This window comes from Trichosurus vulpecula, chromosome 1 (assembly GCF_011100635.1).
Source record: "Trichosurus vulpecula isolate mTriVul1 chromosome 1, mTriVul1.pri, whole genome shotgun sequence".
NCBI classification, from domain to species: domain Eukaryota; kingdom Metazoa; phylum Chordata; class Mammalia; order Diprotodontia; family Phalangeridae; genus Trichosurus; species Trichosurus vulpecula.
Genome location: NC_050573.1, coordinates 175,190,173 through 175,202,140, shown reverse-complemented (window position 1 = coordinate 175,202,140; position 11,968 = coordinate 175,190,173).

The window sequence follows — 11,968 nt, the reverse complement described above, 5'->3', positions numbered from 1 at the left end:
GAAAAGGAAATATCATGTGCTTTTTTTTAGAATAAGAGTAATTGAGAGCCTGATGGAAGCACTCCTATGGGAAAAGGACGTAAGCTATTTAAGGTCTTAAGGACATCTACTAAAATTTTTCCTATGTCTTTTTTGCCTGCTTCTTGGTTCTTCTATTCTGAATAAGTGAGGTTTCTTGAGAAGTTCTCCCACTTGGAAAAATGATTTATACATCTTTGAGACAAATGTACATCACATTACTCTAGTCCTATTCTTTCAGGGCCGAATATGTTACATCTCATACCAGGACAGGTTTGTCTGCTACCCTGAGAGGGGTATATGTTATTCTGTCTTTGGCTCCAGCCCTAACCAGCTATGTTCTCATTATTTAAAGGGCCTAGTGACTATAAACTACAGTTATATTTAAATAGTTAACATGCGAGTAGCTTTAACAAAGAGATATAGCAAGGACAAATGCCCAAACATTTTCCCCCCAAATCTGTGGAGCAATAACTCACCCCCTCTAATACCACCTCAGGTTCTGGGGAGAGGAGAAAGAGGCTCACAATTTAGCTCAATTCAAGTCCAAAGCCTTCAATGTAAGCTCATTTGTTAGAATCCTGTTCCTTGGGGCTTTGCAGCCAGGGTGGTTACAAACTCCAGTTTGGATTCCTAACTCCCTGGATCTCCATGACTCATGTTCTGGGCTGGATCCGAGACTCTACTCCCTGCACCTAGTATGGAAAATAACAATGAAGAGTACAGAAATTCAAACCTGTTTCTTAGGGCTACATGGCCTAAAGCAGTGGATGGCAGGGAAGGTCTTCAGATGATCTACCATACTATATGACATGAGTAAAAACACCAATTGAGAATACAGCAGAAATCATCAGAGTTGCCAAATCAGGCCATCTTAAAGATACTGACATTTCTAGCCACACAATTAATGGAAAATAGTACTCCCAACCATTGTTGTCTTTTTCAGTCATGTGCAACTCTTCATAACCTATTTGGAATTTTCTTTTTAAAGATACTGCAGGGGTTTACCATTTCCTTCTCCAGGTCCAATTTACAGATAAGAAAACTGAGGCAAAAAGGATTAAGTGAATTACTTGGGGTCACATAGCCAATAAGTGTCTGTGGCTTGATTTGAACTCTGGTTTCCTGACTCTAGGCAAGGCAGACTAGCCACAGCACCATCTAGCTGCCCCATTCCCAAACACGTAGTAAACCAATATAAAATGAACTTTATACTCTACACTATTAGACACATGCTCTATTCTTCTAGGCTCCTGTAAACAGTTCCCCAGGGCCTTCCAAGGGAATGACACCATCTTAGGTGGTCTAGGCGTATATCAAATTCTCCATTACATGTATAATGTATGGAAAGGGACGTTGGTCACTAAGCAGTTCTTTTAGACTTGCCCACGTGCGCAAACAGCAATTACCATCTGTGATTTTGTACCTAAATATGAAGAATTGACATCTTTGTTAATTAGCTTAGAAATGGAATTTCACTTGGAGTCCAGCTTGACACCCAGTAAATCCAGCATGGTAATTAATAATCAGCCACCAAAGTAGCATTATACAAATAAAGTCCTGTATTAAACTCTCCATAGACTTAACACAAACATGTGGTTTGCAGGATAAACTCAACTGTCAAGTTAGAAAAAAGGAAGTCAGATGCCCCCACCACCACCTCCAAAATCCTGTGGGTTAGTTGAAAACTTTATTTGGCCCATTGGCTGGTTCACTTTTTTTGTTTCAAGAATTAAGTTGGAATCATTTTTATTACCACAAATTCAATAATTTCACTTTGTGGCTATTCTTGGCATTATATTATATCATTTATAAATAAAAGTTTCCTTAGAAAAATAGTGGTTTTGCTAAACCTGCTCTTAAAATGCGGTGGTCTTAAACAGAAACCATGGTACTTTGAGCTTTCCAATAATACTTCAAGCTGATGCAAATGTGGAACACATTTTCAAATATTTTGCTAGTTTGTGTGGGATATAAGCAACCCTTTTTGAGTCCTGGTCTTATCTGACTAACTCCCTTCCTGTGACAGATATCTAAGGAATTATATCTCCTCATAACTATAATTCTACCTATAGCCTCAATAAACTTTTTTCCAACAAATATTTAAACAAATGCCAAAGCATACATGAAGGATGTATGATATTAAGTGACTAAATTAAAATGACCCCTTAATTTATGAAAAAGGACTCATCATTTTCATTTTGAATACATGATGTTTTGATTGAACTGATATTATTTTTATAATTATGAGAAATACAACATACAATCTGAATCCTTTATTTAGTAACCAAATCAAATAAGAAAGAAATCTATCACAGGGACTGAAAGATTTTTTTCATGTTGTGTAAAGGTTTTTCAATCACCTGAAAGTTAGGGATGCAATACAGACTTATATAGAAAATATTCCTAATTCTTATAAAAATGTTGAAGTTGTAATCATTAAATTTAATAAAAGTAAACAGCCTAACAATTTTATGTTTAGCTTCTTTCCCCCACTTTTGGGTAATGTTCTCACTTTTCTCTACAATATCTGGAATGCTTGCCATCATACATCAAATTGTTAATTCTGCTATGTGTATTAAAACTCATGCCAAACTTAAAATATAATTGATTTTTCTATTTAGTCTGTATTTTAAATATCAAATGATCCAATAACATGTTCTATACAGAAATCAATCAATTACATTTTTAAATAAATAAAACTCACATTGAATAAAAATCAAATTTCTAAGCCAAAGTTTATTTTTTTTACAGCCAGCTACTGATCTAATCATTCAGCCACTATTATTCCCAATTTGCATGGTATGATGTGCAGTCAAGGCTTCTTGAACCCCTATTTGAAGAGGTAGGGTCAACGACACTTTTTTATCTGAATTGCAAATATGTATACAGCAACTCTACCTGAGCTAAGGAGTTCAGTAAGCTTGCATGGTGCAGCCTTGGTGACCAACCAAGGTAGATGTCATAATTTTTTTTGCCTCATCCTTGGCTGACAGCTGCATTTTGGTGAAAGGTATGGAGTGACTATATCTTACTCATTCTACTCTCCTGAAAAACATGTTAACAGAAGCCAGAGAAAAATAACCAGCTAACCACATTTGTCTAAACTGAGAATACCATTGAGTTGTTAAGCAAGAAAGAGCAGTTTAATCAAGTTAAATAAGGACTATTTTAGTGAACTACTTCTTAGTGACTAAATTTGAATGTTGTCTTTTGTAGTACGGTAGAAAGGGTGTAGGATTTAGAACTAGGGATCCTTTACTTATTACCTGTGTGTTGATGGGCAAGTCATTCCTCACTCTGGTTCCTAAGTTCCTGTAATTGTAAATTATAATAGTAATAGCTGGTGTTTATATGGTACTTTATAGTTTACAAAATGCTTTACAAATATTATCTCATTTTAGCCTCACAACAATCCTGGGAAGAAGATGCTATTATTTTCCCTTTTTTTACAGATGAGAAAACTAATGTCAAATGATTTGATCAGGGTCACAAAGCAAGTAAATATCTGACAGAGGATTTGAACCCATGTATTCCAGATTCCAAATCCTATGCTCTCTACTGTGTCACCTCTGTGATTTCACCACCAAGTAAAACTGTCTTCACAAAAAACTAAGAGTAAGAAGATTTTATACATACATATATATACATATGCCATTTTCAGGCCATTATTCATTCACTAGGTGATTCAGCCAGGGCAGATACAATCATACTCTCATTTTCTAGTTTATTTGTATGAGTTCACTTTGGCAGCTGTCTCAATAGGAGGCCGAGAATTCATTCTAGTCATCCTGGGAAGGTATTGGGAGAAGGAAAAAACGTTTCAGGAAAATTTTTCCCTAAAAAATGAAATAAAGATATTACCAAGTTATCTTCCTAAATCTTTGAGTTTGGCAAAGAAAAAGAAAAGAGAAAACTCCAATTCTAAAATGACAACATATGTCCCCAATTCCTCGCCAATTACAAAGTCCCCAACTCTAATGGGACAGTTGCAACAGACTATTATGAGGTCTCCCTATCTCTACTCTTTCTCCAAGCCACCCTTCACATGGAGGCCACAAAAATCATCCTTATGCATAAATCTGGTCCTGCTATGCCTTTGCTCAGAAATTGTAATTGGACTATGGAGTTAAATTCAGACTCAGCTTAACATTCTAGTTTGCCTGTTATTTGGAAACACTCAACCTTTCCAGCTTTATCTTGTATTTTTCTCTTCCTCACTCAGTGTTCCAACTGGATTGGTAATTATCCAATTCCAAACTGGATTGCTTATTATCTTTATTACATGCCTAAATACTTTCTGGTATTAGATCATGAAGTTTTCTGTGCCTAGAGTGCCCTTTGCCTCTTTTCACTAACACATCTTAAAAATCACAATTCAAATTCCTCATCTTCCAGTATGTCTTCCAAGGTGCTCTCACTAATAAATTACATTTTCCTCCTTGGATCCTACAAAGCTCTTTTATCTACTGACGTTTATCTTTTTTTTAAGATGGAGTCATTTGTATTTTTGCCTACTAGTTTTCTCCTACTAGACTATTGGATATGATCACAGAATGCTAGGATTCAGAGAATTGGAAGTGACTTTAGAGTTTGTCCATTCCCACCCTGTTTTCAACTGCCCATTTTCTTTAGCCTGCTATCTCCTACCTTACTTCTCCTGGTCTAGATTTGGAATTGCTTATGATCACCTCTATCATATTCCTGCTTCGAATTCATCATCTTCTCTTTGTTTGACCTTTTTCCCTTGAGTTTGAATTCTTGGTATATTAACATACTTAAGCTATTCTTCCCATACCTTTCCATTACATTGTGAATATATGTGCAAGGAATACAGAAGACTTCTCATTGTTAATCTCATTGTTAACCTCAAGTCAACAAATAGTCATTTCCATACTCGAAAGCAAGGACTTAGAAATCACCATTATGTGATTCTTCCAACTCCTATTAGATGATTTCCTTCCTTATACTTCACATGGACCCACAGCATGTATTGGAGTCCAAGGAGTTGATTCTTCATCATAAAGTAGAGCCACACCTTCTAGAGATAGTGTCTCACACCCTCTATCAAGTATACAATGGTCTTTCTTTACTTGTTTCTCTATAAAAACTTTTAAACCTTGCCTACCCTCCCATCCGTCAAGTTCCTTAAACATGTTATTGATCACTTCTCCTTCTTCAGTCTTTTTTTTAAAGCCCTGAAACGCCTCTTCCAAAAGAAGAGAGCATTTCACTTTCGAAGGGCATTTCACTCTTCCTGATATCTTAATGAAGTGAGCCACTACCTTGTCTTTTAGGGCCAAAATTATAGATATGCCAAAGACTATCTACAATAAGCTACTTAGCTTGTCAAAATAAAATAGAGACACTGTATATAATGTGAACATTAATCCAAAAATCCTCTTTCTTCCTATGTTTGTTTATAGTGTTCTTGCTGATTAGTCTTGTGTCCAATTCTTATGCAAAAATGCCATGACAAACTCCTTGTGGTCCACATGTTTGCCTTGGTGGAAATTCTTTTATGTCATTAATTATTTATAGTTTTATCACCTTTTCTTCTAAGAGAATTTTAGGTTGCTCATGTGCTTTTAATTGGCTATAGCAGATTTCTAGAAAACACTCAATGCAAATACAATTTGACCCCATGGATGTCTATGAAGGAAGGAAACAATTTAATTTATTAAGTGCTTATTATGTGACAGACACTGTGCCAAATGTTTTATAAATATTATCTCATTTGATCCTCAGAATAACATGTGAGGTAAGTGTTATTTTTATCCCTATCTTACAGTTGAAGAACTGTAGGCAGACCACTAGTGGTAAAGTGATTTGCTCAGGGTCACATAGATAGTAAAAGTCAGAGGTGGGATTTGGACCCATGTCTTCCTGATTCCAGGTCCAGAGGTTTATCCACTGAGCCACCTCAAGCTATTTCACACTTCTTACACCTCATCTTTTCCTTTACAAAAGCCAGTTTTTAGAAAACTTCTTACATCCTACAACTTATCTAGGAATGCAAAATTGTAGTAGTAGTAGCAGTACTGTGAGAATGACAAGCAAGCAGTTGGTGAGAACAATACTAACTCAGAGAACTCCAAAATCTTGGAATTGGAAGGACCTTCAGAGGTCACCCAATTCAATTCTTAACTGACCAAGAATCCTTTCTGAAATATTCTTAACAAATGGTCACCTATCTGTGAAGTTCATTTCATAATACAATATAAGGTTATTATATTTGTACTATGATTAGCACAGTGCTTAACACATAGTAAATGCTTAATAAATATGTATTGACTATTCTCCCAATTAAATTTAATTTTATTGGATTTAGTCCCACATTCCAGCCTAAAAATTTCTGTTTTGGATCTTGACTGTCCTACAATATATTAGTCAACCCTCCCAATTTTGGATCATTGGAAAATAGGATGCATACCACCTATGCCAGTACCCAATGATAAATGTACTAAATATAGTGACTCAGAGCCATTTAAAAACTATGAGGCATCAAATTACAAACCTCTCTCTGCAAGTTGACATTGACCCAACCATGAGTAATCTTTGCATCTGGTCATTCAATTTCTTCCAAAGACATATACCTATTTGATTATCTAGTCTAAATCTCTCAATTTGTCCATATGAATAGTATGAGGCACTCCATCAAATGATATACTGTGTTCTAGCTGTATGTACAGCAATCTTATGATTTGCCAAAATAATTCTCCTATCAAAAAAAGGAAATGTGCTTGGTCTTGTATGAGTTGTTCTTTTTTTATTATTTGTATTTATTTATATTTTTTTCTTTATTTTAATCTTTTCATTTTAGACAAACTTAAATACATAGCAAGAAAAGAAAAAGAAACATATAAACCTAAATGTTAGACTTAAACATAAAATAAGAAAAGAAAAAAATGTCAGTTGCATAGCAGAACACAGGAGAGGATTCAGAATGTATAGCAATAACTTTCCATTTCAAGAAAGCTTATATATTAAACCTTGCATGTTATGTTGAAAGGTGTCCATCTTTTCTTTGCTTCCTTGTAGGTTTTCTTTTGTTTTCTGCTATACACTTTATTTTGTTCTTTTTCCCCCTTTCTTTCCCTCCCCCTACAATTAAACATGGATATATTTATACACAGATATTGATATATACATACACATATACTTACATACGTGTATACATTCATACGTATATGAATATATACTTTCCCTAAGACTCTACTCCTAATCTGTTTTTTATGTTTGTGTGTATCTCTTTTTTTCCTATTTCTCCTAACTCCTCTACTATACTTCAACCTGCTACATTGCCCTCCTATTACTTAACCTACTCCACCCAGCAATCCCTCCCTTATTCTCCCCTTCCCAGATAACAGGTGATGATCAGTGGATTATTTTCTATTACTACTTTCCTTGCTTTTTCTAATCCTTCAGGACAATTTTCCTTAATTATTTCTTGTATTACCAAATCAAGATTCTTTTTTTAATTATAGCTTTAGTACAATTATTCTTATGTTTGCTCTTCATCTGTTCTCCAGATCAGATGTTTCACTTATGAGATGTTTCACATTCTTTTGTATTTTTTTTCATTCTTTATATTATATTTTATTTTGTTTTTTCAAATTTCTTGATCTCCTATAACTTCACTGGCTTCCCCTTGTCCAATTCTGATTTTCAGGGAGTCATTTTTCCCTTAAGATTCTGGATCTCCTTTTCTAATTAGTTGACTTTCTTTTCATAATCTTGTTTTTCTTGGATTATTCTTATTTTTCTTTTTGGTTTTTCCTCAATTTCTCTCATTTGATTTCAAAAGTCCTTTTAAAGTTCTTCAATGAATGTTTTTGGGCAGGTGACCATCTGACATTATTCTTTGGGGTAGAACAAAAGGTTTTTTTGCTTCAGAATCTTCCCCTGAAGATGAACCCCAGTCTTCTCTATTCCCATAGTAGCTCTTTATGGTTGGACTCTTTCTCCTTTGCCTGTGCATTTTTTTGGTAGTAGTTTGGTTTTATAATCACCTCTAGTCCTTGGGATATGGCGATGGTGCCTCTGATCTCAGATCCTCTTTAGTTCTCCCATCTAACCTTGAACTCAAACCAAGACCTCCAGCCTCCTATAAGTGCCCATAGTGAGTGGTGTCCCAGCCCCACTCCTTCTGCACTCACCAGGGCATGTGCTGGTTCCTTCTGGCCCCAGCTGCTCTCTGCAGCACAACTGGGTCTGGCATTCCTTGTCAGGAAAGGTTCACTAGATCTTCTCCAGCTCAGACACCCAACTCCCCTCATGGTCCCTGGCATAAAAATTCCTGTTGCTGGGACTGAGGCAATCACCCAACATAGTAAACCTCAGGGCTTGCCACTTGTTTAAGCAGCTTAACTCTTGTTGTTAATCAGGACACTAGCCTAGAGGTGTTTACTCTTCACTGGAAGGAAATCTAGTCCAGGGATTTTTCTTCAGATCTTCTCTGATTGTCCCAGGAGGACCTTGTTCTGATTTATTTCTACCCCTCTATGTTCACCCTGAGGCACTATTTTTATCTCTTTTGTGGAGGAAAATCTTGAGAGCTTGAAATTTTCTGACCTACTCTGCCATTTTCCCAGAATCCTCTCCTTATGACCTGCTCTTAAAGAAGCCATGCTGACTGTGACCACCACTTTCTTTTTTTAGATGCTCAGTACCAGGCCCTTTAATAATATATTTCAGAATTTTCTTCCAGAATGAAAACCCAAGCTCATTGACCTATGACTTGTAAACTGCAATTGTCTTCCTCCCCACCAGCCTCCTCCATCCCAACCAAAAAAAAAAATCAGGACCTACATCCCTCTTCCATCAAGAAGCTAGAATAAATATGCATTAGAAATTCACTATTGTTGGGGGGTGGAGCCAAGATGGTGGCAGGAAAGCAGGGACTAGCGTGAGCTCCCCACCGAGTCCCTCCAAAAACCTATAAAAATGGCTCTGAACCAATTCTAGAACTGAGGAACCCAAAAATAGCAGAGGGAAGCAAGGCTCCAGGCCAGGACAGACTGGAAGGTCTCTGGGTGAGGTCTATCCTGCACGGAGCTGGGAGCAGAGTGGAGAGGAGCAGAGCCCAGCATGAGCGGCATGGACCAACCAGACCAGGAGCCGGGCGGAGTGTGCCCTAGCACCCTGAAACAGTGAGCTGCAGCAGTTACCAGACTTCTCAACCCACAAACACCAAAGACAGTGGAGAAGGTTAGTGGGAAAAGCTGAGGGAGTGGAAGGAGTTCCTGGTTGGGCCACTGCCCCCGGGGCAGCGGAGGTGGAGCAGCTACAGAACTACAGCTGCAGTTGCTTCCGGCCCCAGGCCCACCTGGTGGGAGGAATTAAGTGGAGGATCAGAGCAGGAGTGAAGAGCCTGCTGAAGATCTAAGTCCATTCCAGGTTGGGGGTTCTTGGGGAAGGAGGAGTGCTGGTGTGGCAGAGCTGGCTCATTCACCCAGGCATGGAAAATAGTTCTCTAAACTCTACAAGCAGTCACACCCCACTGAAAAACTCAAGGGTCAAGATAGTTGTCTGGGAATATGGCCAGGCAGCAAAAACGCACCCAGATTCAGTCACAGACTTTGGATTCTTTCTTTGGTGACAAAGAAGACCAAAAAATACAGACAGAAGAAGTTAACAAATTCAAAGAGCCTACAACAGAAACCTCCAAGAAAAACATGAACTGGTCCCCGGCCATGGAAGAGCTCAAAAAGGATTTGGAAAAGCAAGTTAAAGTAGAGGAAAAATTGGAAAGAGAAATGAGAAGTATGCGAGAAAACCATGAAAAACAAGTCAATGACTTGCTAAAGGAGACCCAAAAAATACTGAAAAATATACTGAAGAAAACAACACCTTAAAAAATAGACTAATTCAAATGGCAAAAGAGCTCTAAAAAGCCAAGAAGGAGAAGAATGCCTTGAAAGGCAGAATTAGCGAAATGGAAAAGGAGGTCCAAAAGACCACTGAAGAAAATACTACCTTAAAAATTAGATTGGAGCAAGTGGAAGCTAGTGACTTTATGAGAAATCAAGAGATTATAAAATAGAACCAAAGGAATGAAAAAATGGAAGACAATGTGAAATATCTCATTGGAAACACCACTGACCTGGAAAATAGATCCAGGAGAGATAATTTAAAAATTATTGGACTACCTGAAAGCCATGATCAAAAAAAGAATCTAGATATCATCTTTCAAGAAATTATCAAGGAGAACTGCCCTGATATTCTAGAGCCACAGGGCAAAATAGAAATTGAAAGAATCCATTGATCGCCTCCTCAAATAGATCCCAAAAAGAAATCTCCTAGGAATATGGTTGCCAAATTCCAGAGCTCCCAGATCAAGGAGAAAATACTTCAAGTAGCCAGAAAGAAACAATTTGAGTATTGTGGAAACACAATCAGAATAATCAAAGATCTGGCAGCTTCTACATTAAGAGATCGAAGGGCTTGGAATACGATATTCCGGAGGTCAATGGAGCTAGGATTAAAACCAAGAATCACCTACCCAGCAAAACTGAGTATCATGCTCCAAGGCAAAATAGTGACTTTCAATAAAATAGAGGACTTTCAAGCTTTCACAGTGAAAAGACCATTGCTGAATAGAAAATTTGACTTTCAAACACAAGAATCAAGAGAAGCATGAAAAGGTAATTACGAAAAAGAACAAGAAACAGAAATTGCAAGGGACTTACTAAAGTTGAACTGTTTTGTTTACATTCCTACACGGAAAGATGACATATATGATTCATGAGACCTCAGTATTAGGGTAGCTGAAGGGAATATGCATATATGTATATATATATATATATATATTCATATATATGTTTATGTATATATAAGAGAATGTGCATGTATGTATATATGTATGTGTATATATATATATATATATATATAGAGAGAGAGAGAGAGAGAGAGAGAGAGAGAGAGAGAGAAAGAGAGAGAGAGAGAGAGCAGGGACAGGGTGAGTTGAAGATGAAGGGAAGATATCTAAAAGAAATAAAATCAAATTAAGGCACGAGAGAGGAATATATTGAGAGAGGGAGATAGGGAGAAGAGATAGAATGGGGTGGATTATCTTGCATAAAGGTGGCAAGAGGAAGAGGAAGCAGTTCTGTGGGAGGAGGGGAGGGGGCAGGTGAGTGGGGAATGAGTGAATCTTGCTCTCATCAGATTTGGCCTGAGGAGGGAATACCATATATACTCAATTGAGTATCTTACCCCACAGGAAAGAAGAGGGAAGAAGATAAAAAAAGGGGGAGATGATGGAGGGGAGGGCAGATGGGGGTGGAGGTAATCAAAACAAACACTTTCGAAAGGGGACAGGGTCAAGGGAGAAAATTCAATAAAGGGGGATGGGTTGGGAAGGAGCAAAATATAGTTAGTCTTTCACAACATGAGTATTGTGGAAGGGTTATACGTAATGATACATGCGTGGCCTATGTTGAATTGCTTGACTTCTTAGGGAGGGTGGGTGGGAAGGGAAGAGGGGACAGAATTTGGAACTTAAAGTTTTAAAAACAGATATTCAAAACAAAAAAAAAAAAGTTTTTTCATGCAACTAGAAAATAAGATACACAGGCAATGGGGCGTAGAAATTTATCTTGCCCTACAAGAAAAGAAGGGAAAAGGGAACAGGAGGGAAGTGGGGTGACAGAAGGGAGGGCTGACTGGGGAACAGGGCAACCAGAATATATGCCATCTTGGAGTGGGGGGGAGGGTAGAAATGGGGAGAAAATTTTTAATTCAAACTCTTGTGAAAATCAATGCTGAAAACTAAATATATTAAATAAATAAATAAGTTTTTAAGAAAATTCACTGTTGTTAATGAACTTTTGTTGTTCAGTCATTTTTTTTCAATCACATCCAAATTTTTATGACCCCATGTGGTGTTTTGAGGAAACAAACAGATAGCAAATCCTTTAATTAAAACACGAATTTCAGAACATTTCCT